At 37.7% G+C, this 19,152-nt stretch overlaps 2 non-coding genes across 2 annotated transcripts; both read right to left on the reverse strand.

Moving 5' to 3' along the window:
• Positions 1–13,394: 13,394 nt before the first annotated feature.
• On the reverse strand, positions 13,395–13,467 carry Trnat-agu (transfer RNA threonine (anticodon AGU)). The gene has a single exon. It is a non-coding gene; the product is annotated as a tRNA-Thr (tRNA).
• Positions 13,468–13,755: 288 nt separating this feature from the next.
• On the reverse strand, positions 13,756–13,828 carry Trnat-agu (transfer RNA threonine (anticodon AGU)). The gene has a single exon. It is a non-coding gene; the product is annotated as a tRNA-Thr (tRNA).
• Positions 13,829–19,152: the final 5,324 nt, after the last annotated feature.

Consider the following 19,152-nt stretch of genomic DNA (forward strand, 5'->3'; position numbering starts at 1 on the left):
CGGTGAAACATGAATGAATCCCTTTCAACAACGAAAACAAGCTAAAGATCGTATACTTCACATGATTATTTCATGAGGTTAATCATTGACAGTCAGCCTAACAAAAAGATCGATGATTTCTGTTGATATCAGCAATAAAACTGAATAAAACGGCAATCTTTATCCGATACTGAATTCAACTTGTAAGCGTGATACGCACACAGATTCCAGACATGACGAATTTTATGCGCTCACGCGTAACGCGGATGTGCGCGGACGTTCGCGTATACGCTTACTGTAAAAGTGTGGATTCATCACGGATTAAGAATGGTTGGCTCCTGCACAAAAGTATAGGAAGAGTTGTTGAATTTAAAAATAATTGTTTGCTGTTATGCAGCAGGGCATCTATCATGTCTATGTTATTTTGGTCCACTCTGTGTAATAATCGAATAATCATCAATGCTTGGCTGCTATTCAATGTCGTGCAGGATTTTTGACAAATTAGAAAGCAAAATTCCACTTGATTATGTGTCTTTGGGTTGTGAAGTGTTTAATAGGATGCCGTTTTCCAAACGAGCTCAGGGCATGAAAGGTGTCAAATCCAAGCCGGCTACCAGTTTTAACTAGATGGTTAGATCCAAAACATCAATTTTGTGACCAGTCGCTGGCTAGTAAGGTTTGACGATTGATTTGACTTTTATGGACCATTTAGAAACAAATTAGCCCACATCATGCACATGTCCCTTGCCAAAATCCAAGATGGCCACCGGCGCCATTTTGAAAATTAAATTCTGAACCAGAGTACCTATAATCATGTACAAAGACACTTTTTCGGGTAAGTCAAGCACAAGGATAGGATTCCAATTCTGACATTAGTTTGACATAACAGAGTAATTTTCACCCAGAAGTCCAAGATGGCTGCCGGCGCCATCTTGACAAAATTAGTTTTTAACCAGAGCACCTAAAATCGTGTACTTTTTCGGATAAATCGACCTCAAGGATTTGAAATCTGACATTACTCTGACATTACGACCTTTTTTTGCCCAGAAATCCAAGATGGCGGCTGGCGATGCCATCTTTTTTTAGAAGGAATTTGTGGTCAAGTTTGAATTGATCTATCATGAAGTACTTGCAATCAGAGATCTTCGCAGGGAAATAGCAATTGCCATCTGACCTCACAGTAAACCATGAATTGAGCAAGTCAGCAACCGTGTTGAGGAGAATAATGTTCCACTTCTTAAGGTAAGAGCACTTAGTAACAAAGTAAGAGCAGCTTATGAGAAGCTCCGGCAAGATCCTTTTATCAGTGAAATTCTATGAAACAATCCATAGAACTTTCTTGAGCATCCACGGATCAGAGAAAGAAGGAATAGCCACAATAAAGTTGCACAAACAGAAAGAGCGTGACCATTACCAACGTGCGGTAGAGATTGCCAGAGAGGATCATCGGTGGAAGAATTACACAAGTTCATGTCTGTTTGACAACGAGGGACTGATGAAAAAAACTGAAAAGTTCCATCGTGCATAAATTGGAGCAATCTCTTGCTATACAGACTTCTCTTTGATTCCTACATTGAGAGGTCAATCAAAGATTCTGAGAGAATGTGACGCCATATCAGTCGTCCAATAGAACTAATAGCATGGTCAACCTAGAAGCACTATTTCCATGATTACTACTATGATTACCAATAGAAATAGCATGGGTCTGGCTTTAAACAAGAACAATAAGAAGCTTCAAATTAATGATGCTGCACCAACATGCCGTCAGTGTAGCCAACACCACTTGTCCAGCATTACAGATAATTGCAAGTCACATGTCAGGCGACGAAATGACATCATGCCAATGTACCTTTGATGGCCACTGCGCAAAAGTTTCCGAGCTACCCCATGCAATGCATGTAGGAATATACAGGTTCATAATGTTGTCCGATGATACGGATCCATTTACACCTATGATGCATTACTGGAATGAGCTTCATTCTCAAGGACTATAAATCGAGCCATGGGTGCATGAAAAGTGGGCTTTTCAATCTGTAAGTTGTGTTATAATTTTGCAATAAGGCACGGTTGTTTGATGGGATCATTTATTAGTTTTTAAAACAAAACATCATGTACAACCAAATTTTAGGCTTATACAGCTAAAAGTGATATCATGCTAATGTATACAGATGCTTTTGAGTCGTTCTCAACTTTAATTTCCCCTCTTTTACAAAATTATTCACTTTTATAGTATTTTTTAAAGCGTCGGATATAAAATGTATCTATTAATCACAAAATTGGTGGCGCTATTTAGTTATTGGAAATTACTCTTTCAAGCTTTTAATACAAATAATTCCTTTTATTGTTTGATAAAATATGCTTATAAAATTTCCTTGTTGCTTGTTTCACATATTCCAGCTGTTTTAATGGCAGTATTAATCACATAACCCTTGCAAATAAAGAAATAGGATTTAGGATAAATAGCGCCATCTATAGTTTGCATTTAGTTAATAATGAAGCCTATTCTATATACATCAAACAGCCGTGAAGGAGTTCCTGAAAAACCTTTATTTTAGAATAGACCACAACTTCTCTATTGTTTTAAGACTTTTCTTCCTCCATTCGCTAACAATTTCTCTATCCGTAAGCAAGCAACTGTCGTGTTTTTTGGATGCCACCTGAGGTATGTGGTTCTTTAAATTCCTCAAAACACACGCCTGTCCACGCTACAAGAAATGTAAAATGCCTGGAGAATTTTCACAGCGTGTATGCCTTAAGGGGGTACTACACCCCTGCCCAATGTTGTGCCTATTTTTGCATTTTTCTCAAAAATTATAGCGCATTTGTGACAAGTAAGATATGTATATAATAGGGGCAAGGACTACAACTACTGCACTGGAGATTTTATTTCAGCATAGACAACAGTTGTGGAGATGAGGGAAACCAATGAGGGAAACCAATATTTGATCAATAAATCAATAACTACTTGCCTTGAGTTGCTGAATTTTCAGAGCAGTAGTCGTAGTCCTTGCCCCTATAATATATACATATCTTACTTGTCACCAATGTGCTATAATTTTGAGAAAAATGCAAAAATAGGCACAAAATTGGCCAGGGTGTAATGCTTAAGAACATTCATAACAAGTAATCCCGAGGATTGATGGTGCTCTATTTATAGTGATGATATGCTTTGAACAAACCGGGCATAAGGTCGGAACGACCTTTTTGCACACCGTACTATTATCCATGCTGTTAATTTTAGTATCAACCTTGTTAGACCCGCATTTATTTGATACTATGAACAATGAAGTATGCCAAAGGTGAAAAATATAATTTTAATTTAAAAACCAAACAAATGCATAAAAATTAGTTTTTTAATAATAACCAGAAAAAAAAGCAGGTCGTTTTAGCAACCAAAGGTTGTAAAAATGCATAAAAATAAATTAGTTTTTTAATACTACCAGAATTGCAATATAAAATATTTGTATAATTAGTCCATTTAAGCAATACTTATTTTCTGTGGATTTTAAATAAAAATTTATCTTGTGCGTATTACGCATCGTTGTGCTGCACTTGTTTTAAGCTTTAACACGTAATTTAATGGGATTTGGCAGCCATTTTGAAAAGTGCCCTCTAAATACACGCCCCCATTATAGTCTTATTTGAGCCATAGTAGGTAAGCCATTAATAAATAGTTGAAGAAAGAACTCAGTTTGCAACTCAGTAGTGCATAATTTTAAGCCTAAACACGTAATTCAATGGGATTTGGCAGCCATTTTGAAAACGCCCTCTAACGGAGTTATTGCCGGGTTACACAAAGTCTACCGTGACTTTTTTAATCAAGTCTTATGGTCTACTACACAGCTGTGAAGAGTAACTTAGGGGACCTCTCACGCACACGGGATCGGCCTCAGACAACGGTCTATGATGGCCACTGCATGAAAAGTATCCACATTTTAGAATTGTCTATATTTTTCATGACAGGTCCGGATTTGATAAATATGGAATGTTAAAGACAATCGTGTTTTTTTAGGATAATTTGAGGGCGTAGAATTCAAAACAATAATTATCGGGCTCGATCAGGCTCAAAATACATAAAAGCCGCAATTTTCAACATCTTTTGCCCTACAACTCGGCTAGTAAGCAACATAGAACTAGGTTAAAAATGGTGGCAATACCCATGTTTATGGGGATGAAAAGTCTTATGCTGTCATCTTAGTTTTCAGCATATTTGCCCTATAACTCAGCTTGTCAGCAGCATAGAAAGTTAAAAATAATGGAATACATACACATGTTTATGGGGATGAGGATTCCAACTATGAGGTCATTTTATATAGGTTGTAACCAATTGGGTTTGATCGCCATTTTGAATTTCCAAATGGCCCCCATTAATTTGGTAATTTTCATACTTTCTGTCGCTTGCCGCTGAGTGGCGTGACGCTTCATCACCGCTGAGCGGCAGCGGCATGACTCTGAAAGCCACAGTTGCCGCTCAACACCGCTTCAAAATCGTATTAAAGCGACGGAGTGATCGATATATCGGTTTGTCGCTTTGCCGCTGGTCACCGTTAGTGTTTCTGGTGCGACTACGCAATGAAGCAAAATCATCTTCAGAGCTATGTAGAAGTATTTATAACATTATATACCTCCTGAGCTGCAGTGAGTCAGCAACATCATTGTTCCCCTACCAAAGAAAGGGGATCTCAGACCGGGGATCTCAGCCTCATGACAAATTATAAAGGAATCATCCTGGCTACAGCAAGATCTTGTTATCCAGAATTAGACCATTTTCACTTAGGAGGAAACACCAGGCTGGATTTCGCTCATATAGACGCTGTGCGGACTAAATCCAAATTCTTAGAAGAACCTGGGAAGCCTTGCATAGTAGCCTTCTTAAGCTATCAAATATCATTTACCATCACATTTATTGATTTTAAGAAAGCTTTTGATTCCATTGACAAGCCATGGTCATGTTCTCTGTTTACGCCACTGAGGTATCCCATCAGGTTTAGTCAACAATAGGATGTAAACACATTAACCATTTTATGTTATCACCAAAACTATACTTATATGGCAAATATGCCTATAGCTGTATACACCATTACAAACAAGAGGTGGTGCGGGGTGGGGTGCTTTCGTTAGTCCTCATGAAGGGAACAGGTCGTATCCTATAACTGCTGATATTCAGAAGTTCTTTTTGCTACACATATAACATTTTTTCAAACATATACTATCTGGACTCCTCATCCCCATAAAATTGGGTATTACAGCCATTTTAAAAATTCTATGCTGCTTATAAGCCGATTTATAGAGTAAATATGCTGAAAATGGCAGCCATTTTGAAATTCAACATGGCTGACAATCCAAATGGGTTTCACTTGAATGATAGCATAGTTGGAATCTCTACTCCATAAAAATGGGTATTGCCACCAATTTTAACCCTCTATGTTGCTTAAAAACAGAGTTATAGGTCAAAATATGTTGAAAATGGCGGCTATTTTTAAATCCGAGATGGCTGCCCTCTGCAGCTTTTTCATAATTAGTCCAGGGCCTTACGTAGCAAAATCGCTTTCCATAGGACTTGCATATTTATTTTGATTTTTGAACTGAAATCCAGTCTACATGGACCAATGAATCAAATGAACTATGCTGCCAATTTTTCTGATGGGTTAAGGGCTGGGGTATGAACGTTTGGACAGTATTTATTGTGGGACATTAGAGCACATCAGACATATCGAATTGCATTCTAAATACGAAGAATGTCATTCTGATATCCAATAATTTTGATTTTTGAAATTCGCAATTTAATACACATTTTATGGCAAATCATTAAAATTGATATTTTTGATATTTAACAGTACTTGAAGTAAACTTTATAAATCTGATGATTTATACTTAAAGTGTATGTAGGTGGGATGAAAAGCCGACGATCAATTGAAAATTTTGACCTTTCGTATTGAAGATATGGATTTTTTTCCCAAAACACCAAAAAAATTAGGTCTTTTTGGGAAAAAATCCATATCTTCAATATGAAAGGTCAAAATTTTCAATTGACCGTCGGCTTTTCCTCCCTACTACATACACTTTAAGAATATGTCATTAGATTTATATAATTTACTTCGAGGACTGTTATATATCAAAAATTTGAAAAAATATCAAATTTTTATAATTTGTCATAAAATTTGTAATATATTGTGATTTTCGAAAAATGAAAATTATTTGATATCAGAAAGACACGCTTCGTATTCAGAATGCAATTCGATAGGTCTGAGGTGCTCTCATGTCCCATAAAAAATACTGTCGAAACGCAATAAACGCTCATTTTAGATCCCTTAAGGGTGTAAAATCCAAGATGACGGCCTAGTTAAATAAGAAAAAAATAAAAAAATGCCCGATCACGTTGGGCAATATCTCACATTCTTCCTCTGTGTTGTTATTTTGAATTTGAATGACAAAACAAACAAACAAACAAACAAACAAACAAACAGGGAACATACAAAACGATAAAAACAAGACTTACGGTCGTCTATTTGATTCTTTCTATGCAGTTGAACGCTATCGCATATTAAATTGCGGTAAATATTCTTGGATCTAGCCAAGTCTAACATTTCCTGAGAGAAATCCAATGCATCCACCTTGGTGTAACCGAGTTTCTTGAGCTGATTGAGAAAGTTGGGTAAACAATATAAATTATAGTTAACGGCTGTCATTTTCTTTAGAGGAGGGGTCCAATCAGATATATAATGGAATTACTCCGCCACAGCTATGACAGCAGCCGTGGTAATGTATCATTGCTGTCCCATTCCCAAGCAACACCCAACCAGCCTTTAAGACCTCCTTTGCTGAAATCGGTCAAGAAATAAAGGCGCGGTGATCCAAAACCCCAAACGATGCTTTAAATGCAAAAGTTGCAGATGGCTTCATTGGATGCCTATTCATTTGTCACGGCTGGACTTGGTGGTCATTTTTGCCTAGTTTTATTTGTATTTATTTTATTCACTTATATATCAACACGGACTATTCAGCCGTTTATAACATTTTATTGGAACACGATAAGCAAGTTGAATGCAATGTGTTGGTGCCATCACATTTAGTTAAAGCCATAATGTACGATCTTTGAAATGAATTTTCCAAACCTGATTTGTTAGCATATTCTAAATGTTTACATGTCCCAAATTATACCCTTGGAATCGGTCATATTCAAGCGGGGTTTCGTTCATTTTATCTCATTATTATGGCCAGAACACCTTCCTGATATGTTTTATATCAATTGTGGCAAAGAATAACAACATTTAATTTGACTGAAATCGTACATTATGGTTTGAACACCCAGAAAACGGACCAGTTACCTGTTCGCCGGCAAGTCCTGTCCCAGCACACACATCTAATATGGTGGTGTCTTTGTCAGGATGAGCACGAGCTACAGCTTTGGCTAACGCAAGAGCACCAATTTCCCTACCAGTTAGGGTAGAATACTTCAAAAGAAAACAATTGTAATAATTATCATGGCCATAATCATGACTCTGAAAGCCATCGTTGCCGCTCAGCACTGCTCTAAAATCGTATTTTGTTATCATACGTCACAGCGGTACCGCTCCGAGTTGACCTGAATTCAACTCCCAGCGATGCTACCGCTTGAGCAAAGCGGCGGAGTGATCGATATATCGGCTTGCCGCTTTGCCGTTGGTCACCGTTAACAAAATCATCTTCAGATTTTACACGTATTTCAAATATAGTACCAGAGGGAGCGCAGTCAATTTCATTGTCCCCAAAGTCAAAGGCCAAGTTTATGACACCTTTTATTTCATTGATATTCACCATTGAAGTTTGTTGCCCAAATCAATTAAAGAAATCGGACATTTGCCGCAATTCAAACGTGCTGTCAAAAAGCACCTTTCTGAACAGGCGTGGCTAGTTGAGCGTGATATTATGCATCACGAAAATTATTAGCCCCCTTTATTGCTCGTTTGGCTTTTCGTCTTTGGTGTGTTTTGCTCGTCCTCCTGCCTTTATCATTGCTGCAGCTGGGTTTTTTTTTTTTTGGGGGGTTGCCTTACAATGATCCCAATGGAACGAAGCTTCCCTCGGAAGGCTTTTTGGGCTATCCTTGGTACTTATTGGTATATCGTCCATTATCACCTCGTGCAATAGTTTATTCTGGTACCCTGAATTACGTACATGCATAGTAGATTTTATTATATTTTATCCATAAATGTGCAATCTATTGTATTTTCTATTTGTTTGCAATTTTTGATGTGTATTGAGTGCTAAATAATATGAAAGAAAAGGAACAATTTGAGACCAGTTGGATTAAAATTGGAGCATATTTCCATTGTAAACGACTGTGGACTCCACAATGTGACCTTTGACCTTTTTGCCTATAACACAAGAAGTGTATGTCGGAGACTGGTCAAACTATACTTTTTTGCATCCTTATGATGAGAGCAAGACATTGGTATGGTTTAAAACAAGATGTGACCAACTTTGAAATTCACCCCCTGCATAAGCTGCCATTTTGAATTTATGCAAATTAGACTATCGAATGAAGTGCATTTTAAGTGCACCTGATCAGATCACTGTATAATTTGCAGCTGGTATGGTTTAAACCAAGATTTCTTTCTTAAAGTCAGTATAATTATAGTAGGTCCTATGCCTAACTGGCTACAAATTTTGCCATGATATGCCCGTAAAGTTTGATGGTTACCTGGGTTGTTAAATAATATCGCCAATATGTGACCCGGCAGCACAAACGAGCCGTAAATTCCCTAAATTGTATTCTGTGTTACGGTGTAAAATATGTACGAAGGTCGTATTCATCGATAACTTAATCTGGCCCGACATCCGTCTTATTTTGATAGTCAAAAACCAATCAATAATTCTATTGTTGAAGTGGATAATAAGCTTCTACCTTAGATGGCCGGCTATAGAACTTTTAATAGCTCTGGTCTTTGTTTGCTTTTGCTAAATCCTGTTCAAGTGGTGGGTTACCAGGCATTGTATTTTGTACAGGTATGCATAACCAACAATTAACAATGAGAGAACTTTCTTAAACCTCGTTGACTTGGGGATGATTTGAAATGACCGCCAATTATAACTGTTTGATATATATTGCCAGCAATGTGGAAAAAGAGACACATGTAAAAACGCAAAAAGCTATAATTTTGTTGAAGGAGCAAAGTTTAACAAACCATAACCCCGCTTTTAGATATCGTTTGAAGTCAAATGATATACCATTTTTAAGTTTATGATGTTTATTTTTAAACACGAAATAAAACAAAATTGACCGGGGAGGAATTTACGGCTCATTCGCCGTGGACGGTCACATATATGTATGGCACCCATGCACTCGCTTTATTCATTTTGATATCCCCGTGTTTATTATACTCGATTTCTTTCCTCAACATGCTCAACTTTATTTTCCTAGTAAAGCACAATTAATGCAGACCGTTCGCGTATTGCCATGATATGTTCGTGTTTTGATATCCACGTGTTTATTCTACTCAATTTCTTTACTCAACATGCTCAACCTTATTTTATTAGCACAATTAATGCAGACCGGTCATCGCGCAAATACATGCGCAAACAGTGACGATTTAGATTTACGCGGTAGCTTAGTTTATTTTTTGGATCCTGGATGTGGGAGAGCGAGTTGGCGCAGCGGTTGCTCCCTCGCCTTGCACCACTGAGGTCCCAGGTTCAAGCCTCGGCCGTGCCCAAGGGGTGCACTTGGTCTATCCCGATCCATGCTCGCTCTCGCAGGTTTTCTCCGGGGTTTCCGGTTTCCTCCTGCTTTGAAAATCGGTGATTAGTTGTTTGGTTATCAAAAACTTCCTTCACCCAATGGAATTTGGGGTGCTGCAGAAAATGGGTGGATGTTACAATCTAAGTGTGGATAGATTTGTGCCAGGGTTGGCTGCAACCAACCTAGTTGATGCGATCTGATTGTTATGATTCACCCGCCTTTTTGTGAGACCTCAGAGTGGACAGGCGGGTGCAGTCAGCGTGAGAGCAGAGTCGGCGTCTAGCACCAAGTGGATCATTACTTTCTTGTAAACAAATAAGCTCTTCCAAATAAGAAGGAGCTTCATCATGGAGACATTTGTAAATATACAACAGGATCTTGTACCGAATTCGCTCATTAACAACGCTACTGCTTTCAATACCAAAATTGATTTGCTCTGCACCATGCACATCCTTGGTCAGGGGGCCCTGCATAAGCTGCCATTTTGGATTTATGAAAATTAGACTATCGACTGAAGTGCATTTTTAAGTGCACCTAATCAGATCACTGTGTAATTTGCAGCTACTAGTGGTCACCGTCTTAAAAGTAATTTGCAAGTGCGTCACCATCCTATGAGGTTAGACAAAGAAACGTATAAAAAACGTATAAAAGACGTACAAAGTTGTTCTCTAAACTCAAGTTTTTTCTCATTATTAACTTGATTAACTCACATATATAGTGTCACAACATTCCCCTATTTACAGTAAGATAGCGGGACACCCGCGCTTCGCGCGAGACCTCGCTAGATGAGTATATAAGTGGGAGTGTTCACTAAAACAGGAGGAATTATTGAACAGGTTGACTCATTGAAAAGATAAATCTTAATTAATAAATCTTAATTTATCTAAACATGTCCCTTCTTGCATTCCCTTTTCAGCTTCTTTCCTTTCTGTTTCTTCTACATGGGCCTATTTTGTTCCCATTAAAAAAAAATGGCTGTTTAGCTTGTGATTTTCCGTTTCCATGTTATTTTTTTTAACCCCGTTCCCAGTATTTTATAAATCTACCCTTTCTTACATTTTCCTTTTAGCTTTTTTTCTTTATTTTTTACTACATTCTGTTCTCATTTTTATATTTCCTGCTTAGCTTGTGATTTCCTGTTAACATGTTATTTTTTTTAAAATTCTGTTCTCATTATTTTAGCTTCCTTTTTAACATGATTTTTACATATATTATTTATTTATTTATTTATTTATTTATTTATTTATTTATTTATTTATTTATTTATTTATTTATTTATTTATTTATTTATTTATTGTTTGTTTGTTTGTTTGTTTGTTTGTTTGTTTGTTTGTATTATCCAAAAGGCAGAGTTGTATTTACATTCCAGTATCTGTCAGTTTCATGCCAGGCAGTTTGCTAGCAATCATCAGACTGGGGTAAAATAACAAGGAGAACAAATATTGATTATAAATATTGATTACAAACAATAAAACTTATTGATTACAGTACTTGAAGAAAAGTTGCATCAGTTCAATCACTGCTGGTGTTGCCATCTGAAAGTTACTCAGGTGGTGCTAAAATTTGTGAGTTTATATTTGTTTCTGTGCCTACAGTTTGCGATGAGTTCAGAGCGTTTATTCAGAGATGAGTTATTTTGAGAAATTATAATGAAGTATTTCTCGGACAGGCATAAATTGCATCTTTTTGTTGCTGGATTATAAGGCACTGCCTGTTGAATTATGGACCATTTTATGTTAAAGTCTTTGATGCCTTTATCTTTGAGATGCCAAATATGCTTAGATAGTTCGGTCGAATTTGCTTTAGATTTCATATTGAAGGAGTGGGTGTGGTTTTCTAGTCTTTCTTTGAATGAAGCCATCACAGATGTTTGTGATGCCTTGTAATCAATATTTGTTCTCCTTGTTATTATGTGTGGATTTGATAATGTTTTTTACACCAGTCTGATGATTGCCATTAAGCACTTTTTCCACCGGGCAGTTTGCTACTTCTTGTTTATTTATTTATTTATTTATTTATTTATTTATTTATTTATTTATTTATCTGTTCTTTCATAATTTTACCTTTCCTCTGTATCTTTTTGCGTGCTCAGTCACTGTGCCACTGATTTGACCCATGTCACACCCGGCACATTCGCGTAAGCTTATCACCTGTTGCAAGGCATAAATGCGTAACTTGTGTTTATTCTCAGATATCTTTAGCATTCTGCACCATTGTTTTTCTTGTTACGAGTCTCGGCGCTAGTCTTGTCAAGTAGGTGACTTTTCCCTTATTAATTTTTCAGATATCTTCAGCATTCTGCGCCATTGTTTTGTTACGAGACCCGTCGCTTCTTGTCAAGTAGGTGACTTTACCCAGAAAATAAATCATAACCCGAGAATCATATTGTCGGGTTATAGTTTAACGTTGATGGGCAACGGAATGTGGGACTTGTGTAGCATAGGCACATTGGTGGACAATGGAATGTGGAACAAGGATTCCGTTGCCCACCAACGTGTTATTTTATTTTTTTGAAGGGAGGGATTATTTACTTTGATTTTATTTAACTTTTTTGGCGGGAAACAGGTGATTATAATGAAAGACAAAGATAAAGAGAATTTATCGCGTCTGACGTCATCTGTCAATCAAACTCGAGCACGGTTTGTTTACAAGTGTCGTGATGATGATTTGCTGAACGCGGATTTATAACCAGGCGCCTTATTGTTAATTTTGAACCTTTCGACATGCAAACCATCTCAAAAGTTAGGTCTTTATAGTAGAAAACTTTCTTAACCGAAGGCACCATGTCCACAATGCCTAGAAAAGCTGCTTCTTGCCTTGTAAAAGTACGTATTTCTTTCGCCATTTGCTGCTATTCCTTTTCTCCGATCAGCACCAGATAGATCGGTCTTCCTTTTACGCGCTGATTAACCTGTGTAAACCAATCAAGGATCGTAATTGACAGTGACATCAGACGCGATAAATTCTTTTTATCTCTGTCTTTAATTATAGTTATCCGGAATATGTGCTGATTTTTAAAAAAATGGTTAAGTCCCAAGATATGTGTTGTTTTTTTAAGGTTTTAATGATAGCGGGATGAAAATACATATGGGCAATTCCATGGTAACTCGTGCTACACTTTTGGGCATCCCATGGGAATATTTATCTTTTGTATTTTAACCAACATTCAAGGCTAGATGATCATATAGTAGTATTGCTAAATGAAGATATCAACTTTTGCACGTTTGGAACAGCTGTGAAAAACGGTAACTCGTGCTACGAGCAGTGGGCATGCTAAACACTCACTTTCATTTTGATGGTGCCCTAAAACAAAAAGCACTATAAAGCCCAATTGATTATGATACGTAACTACTATGTTAAGGTTTATCTTGATGTACCATCAAAAGATTTGCCCTTCATAGTTTTACATTTGCTTGCACAAAATTGCGTAATAGATACATTAACAAGAAGTCCCAGTCCCTAAATGCGTGAAATTAAAAAAAAATCTAAGTCCATAAAAGCTTGTTGTTTTTAAATTTTAATGATAGTGGGGGGAAATATATATACGTATATATATATATATAGACACTGAACAGGAAAGTGGAAAAACCCTGGCAGTACTCATATTGGGGATCGGAACGATGCGCTTCTCTATGAAATAAATATAAAGACACTGAACAAGAATAGAGAAAAACCCACGAAGAACGTAAAGCAAAACCTTCGCCCGGACTCGAACCGGGGACCTCATGCGTACTATGCACACGTCCTAACCACTAGACCACGAGGGCTGAGTGGTAAGACGGGTCGCTAATCCAGCCGATATAGACGAGGCTTTGCTTTACTTATTGTTCCACCATGCATATAGGCCTAATACGGCTTTTTAAATGCCATGGTATACTGCTGGGTGATCACCAAGTGATGCAATCCACTGAAATAATTATAAAGACACTGAACAGGAAAGTGGAAAAACCCTGGCAGTACTCATATTGGGGATCGGAACGATGCGCTTCTCTATGAAATAAATATAAAGACACTGAACAAGAATAGAGAAAAACCCACGAAGAACGTAAAGCAAAAACCTTCGCCCGGACTCGAACCGGGGACCTCATGCGTACTATGCACACGTCCTAACCACTAGACCACGAGGGCTGAGTGGTAAGACGGGTCGCTAATCCGTTTTTCCACTTTCCTGTTCAGTGTCTTTATAATTATTTCAGTGGATTGCATCACTTGGTGATCACCCAGCAGTATACCATGGCATTTAAAAAGCCGTATTAGGCTAGTCCTTCAAGGAGGACCACGCTCCATTTAGTACGATAGTCCACGCCGTCAGGCGTGGGTCCTTCTAGATTAGACATATCCTGACCTGGAAAGTCGAGTGAAATCTCCAACTGATTAACCACGCCTACTGACAGCTACTAATGATATTCAGCCAATCCGATTGACTAAATATCATCAATAGCTGTCAGTAGGTGTGGCTTGCCTACCTGCTACCAGAACACTAGCTTCCAGCTTGGAATTGACACCCAACGCTCTGCAGGGTCCTTTGTTCTATTGTTTCCGATTAGAGCGCTGACATATTGGAAAATGTTGCCAATCAATATTCATGAGAGTGTACATTCAACGTCCAGTTTGCGAAATTGGGTGAGTTGTGTTTGGTAGGTGTGAAATACATCTGACTGGGCGTTTTAATTACGTAACGAATAAAGGCATTGACATCGTCGAATGGCTGCCCAGTGCTGTTATGTGTTTAGTTATTATATAGGCCTAATAATTATTATTAAATGTATTCATCATTCCTTTCTTTTCCCTTCTCTGTACTTATTCTTTCCTAGACCTACACTTTATCACTCCCTCCTCTCACCCTCCCTCTCTCATTCCCATCATTTTCCTTATATTTCTATTTATCTACTTGTCTTTATTATATCTTTTTATTTCTCACTTCCTCCAGCTCTCTCTCATTCTCCATATCCCTCCTCCCCTCTCCTCCCCTCCCAAGACTTCTCACAGGTGTGCATCTGCCCCTCCCCAACCCCCTCCCCTCTTTGGGTACGCCACTATTTCTATACCAATCTCCTTCTTAAAATAAGATTAAATGGAAATTTCTTAAAAACAACCTTCATAGGCCTATACTTATACTTACATGTATACGTATAGCGTATAGCGATTACCATTATAGTGTAATACATGAATACAGATATATGGACTGGACATGGCAGCCTTCATACATTCTAATGTGTTATCGATCACCAAGAGCATTCAATTTATTTTAATGAAACGCCTATCGTCAGGTGGGTGGTAAAGATGATTGCATCGACAGCTAAAGCCTCCTTATAGTCTTCAGACCCACACAAGCACACATTTGGGATACATGAGTACAATGGTACCACTTTACACATGACTGCCCTTACACATGACTGTAGCGTGGTCACTTATTGATACTCGCCTGTTGTGTAGAGCGTTAATATGATGCCGGATCAGTGACCAATTTAATGGCGGAACCCCTTTCTTCGAAACAATGGTACCACTTTTATGAATAGCCTGTCGCAACTTCTAATCGGCATCAAACGAACAAAAGATTATATAATCTATTGCGACTCTATTTATATTTAAAAGCTCTTTGTTGACACCAGTATTGCGTAACAAAATTGATTATTAACCCTCTTCAGTTGCATGTGTTTTAACATCCTGTTATAATACTCGGTTTTCTTCTTACCCTCAGTTCACTGACCTGTAGGTTGCACACAATCAATTCCTTTTGTCATCACTACATTTAAAATTGTCCTGGTTAACCTCGATTCCTTACTATTTTTGTATAAAGGTTGTGCTTGAAATTATGGATTGCAGTGCAGTCCATTCAATCAGATGTTGTCATAAACCTATTTGATCGTAGTGCATTTGTTATGTGTGTGAGACGAACTGTCTAGGTAGATTGCAATCATGCTTTTGTTGAATGGATTTGAGTATACCGCCATATTTACGGTATGATACGTCATATGCGCAACCTCTATTAATTGGGATAGTTGGCCTATTCGTTTAACATGTTTAAGAAAAATATAGAATTGGAGGACACACGCTTCATAAAAACTGTGGGTTTCACTCATTTGTTTACTTTAATTCCTTTTCTTGAAAAAAAAAAAGAAGTTCAGCAAGTTCTTTCTTTCTTTCCTTCTTTCTTTCTTTCCTTCTCTCTTTCTTTCTTTCATTGTTTAATACGGGCCTACAATTACATTTATTTCATGTATCATCATTTATGTTTTATTATTAATATGTGTTCATTAATTATTCATTTATTTATTTTCTTTTCGTTGATTGATTTATATATTGCCATTGATCAGGCTTATATAGCTTATATCGAGAAATTATGATTTCTTTCATTTTTGCTTGCTTACTTTTTTGTTTAGAGATTTTTAGATCAAAGACTAATCATATCAGAACCAGAGTATTAATGATTATTGATGTTTAATCAGTCACTAATGAATGAATACCATGCATATGAATTATAAACGAATGCAATTTGTAATTGAATTATAGAATGAATGATTGGTAGATTGGTTGATTGAGAGACTGATTAATTTGAGATTGATGAAGTTATGAGCGGTCAATAACTATTTGGCTGACTGATTGAGATTGCCAGATCTAACACCATGGACCACAATGGCCTCATCCTAATGACATAGTTCAGTAACCTCAATTAAATACTCAATAGTGCAAATTTGACCTCAAGTTTCAGAGTATGAGTTTTGTATCCAAATTTTCAAAGGTCATTCAATGACTATACAAATGTATTGGGGTTAAAGAATTGTGCCCTTATTAATTATAGATGAGCATGTTGTGGATCCTAGTATAAGACCATGAAGAGACAATTGAGAGACTGATTATAAATTGAGTGGTTGCTTGATTGATTGATATTTTAATACCAAGATACGGTACATTAATTGCGAGACTACAATGTAATTTGTTAATAATTGATCGATTGATCGAACGAATGATTATTGATTGATACTTGATGAGTAGTTCAATGATTGACTGACTATTGATTCATCGATATATCAATCTAATAAGTTATTGTGATTCTATTATATTATATTATTATATTGATTGATTGGATGACCATATCAATTAATTGATTAATCAATCAATTCAATAATGATTCTGATTGTTTTCTTGATTGTTTGTTGAATACTTATTGGACGGATCGTTGGTTGAATGAACCAACGATTGAGTGATTAATCAAAGAATCCCTTGAACTTGAAGAACAGTTTGCATCCATTTTTCGAAAATCGGAGCAACTTTTAATTTTTCACCCCTAGCGTGCAAATTGACCTTGGACCTGTCGAACCTCAAAACTCAATATGTCCTACGTGCGCAAATAATGTTACACTTTTGTGATCCTTAGACCCAGACAAATAATTTGACATGTTTTTAGTGAATTTGGGGCATTTTGCCCCCCTATATGACATGAGTATGTAGGGTGTTTGAGGGTCTTTTTTGAGGGTCACGGAGTTCCAATGGTTGACAAAAGTTTTGAATTCAGCATACCCGAATGAAACAAAACAATGTGGTTGCCAGCTTTTACGCGAACTTGCCGCTTGATGCTTAAATAAGCACATTTCCAAAATAGAACCAGACTAATAAAATAACACTGATTTAACAAAATAAATTAATATGATATCACAGTTTAGGCCTACACAGCTGGTCTATCGAAACCCAGCTACTTCAAAAGTGTGAAGTGTTTTGATCCATGCAATCTCAAAATCAATCGATTGAGATGACTAGCGTACTCGCAGAGAGTTGATATTCTTGAGAGGGCACTCTATTCACGTGGTTTCTTTTCCAACGCTAAAAGATCACGAATTTTGGTGGTTTGCAAATGAAAAGTGTCCGCACTATCGATTGATTACGTAATGCACATATCAAATGCAACCCCGGCCCCTGGGGACCCGGGGATGGTCCGGGACTTGACATCATGTGACCCGGGATTGACTCAAAATGTGTCCCGGGGGGAGCCGGGTGTTGGCCGGGACTGGTAGAAGAATTGACGTCGGCCAAAACCCCGGGAAATTGGGCCGGGACTTTACCAGGTCGAGGGCCGGGATTATGTCGTACCTTACCCGGGGTTTTCCAACCAGTAAAATGGGCCGTGAACATGCCCGTGGTTTGCTAGTAAGGATGCCCGCATTTATGGGCCGGGTAATCCTATCACTTTTGCCGTACTTGAGCCGTGGGTGTATATTAATAATCAACTGAGTCGCCACATTAATGTTACTGTTCATATAAATCCATTTCAAAACAAAATCTTGGGTGTTGTTTCCAAATTTTGCAGCAGGCCATGTATCTGCTATTTAGCGGGCCTCTAATGTTTAACCAGACCTCACTGGCTTCATGACATGCACGTCCAAACGAGAGCCTGCTATATACTTATTTATGCCAAATGTATTTTATTTATTATAATATTATGTGCTTAAAATGTTTATGCAAAGATCGAAGATCGAGCATTCGCCACTCCGTATCATGGACAAGTTTTAAACCACCCGCCCAGAGTAAAGAGCTGTATTTTTTCTTCTTTAAAAAATAATTATAGGTATTGAATCCAATGTCTTGTGTTAATATACAGATTTTCAAAACTATATTATATTTTCATGTTGGAAGGATGTTGAAAGGATGTTTTAAATAATATCCAAAATGAAAACAAAATATTAATAACTTGTGCGCCAAAAGTTTGATAGATGGTCATTTGATTTTAAACAAGATACAAGACAGGCCTATTTGAATGGGGTTATGGGCCTTTACAGAATAGCCGCATTATAATTGAAGTTTTTGTAAAAAAAAAAAAAAATCATAAATAGGCCTATAATATTATGTGCATAAAATGTTAATGCGAAGATCGAACATTCGCCACTCGTATCCTGGACAGATGTAAATGCTGTGATCTGTTTCTTTCATATCTTTGATGTTTTAATCATAGACTTACATGTAGGTCCTACATCAATACAACATTCCTGGTTTATTCCCGGCATTTTCCGACCCGCCTTTCATGCCTCGTAATATTTAAAACAAGCATGCATATTAAATATAGTGATGGCACACAGGGATCCCCTCTGACGTATTTACAATGGAACACACATGTAGGCCTATATGTGAAGCGTTTGAATCCACCCTGCATGTCCAGAGCTTGGCAGTCCATTGAAGACATACCTGCCGAATTTTGAGCCCGCATGACAAGATTGCCGCAATATTAAAACCATATTAAGATCCAGGCCTATATCCGATGCTCAGGGCCGGGAACTTGGGCCGAGGAATACCCGGGGTTTGTATCGGTTTGCATCGGATATTCGCCCCGGGAGGGCCGGGGAGTGGCTGAGAGTTTTGCCCGGGTGGGTCCGGGACTGGCCGGGTGTTTACCCGGGACTTGAACTTTTAAACCCAAAATCCACGGCTCACGACCCGGCCATCCCCGGGTCCCCAGGGGC

Source organism: Amphiura filiformis, chromosome 7 (assembly GCF_039555335.1).
Source record: "Amphiura filiformis chromosome 7, Afil_fr2py, whole genome shotgun sequence".
NCBI classification, from domain to species: domain Eukaryota; kingdom Metazoa; phylum Echinodermata; class Ophiuroidea; order Amphilepidida; family Amphiuridae; genus Amphiura; species Amphiura filiformis.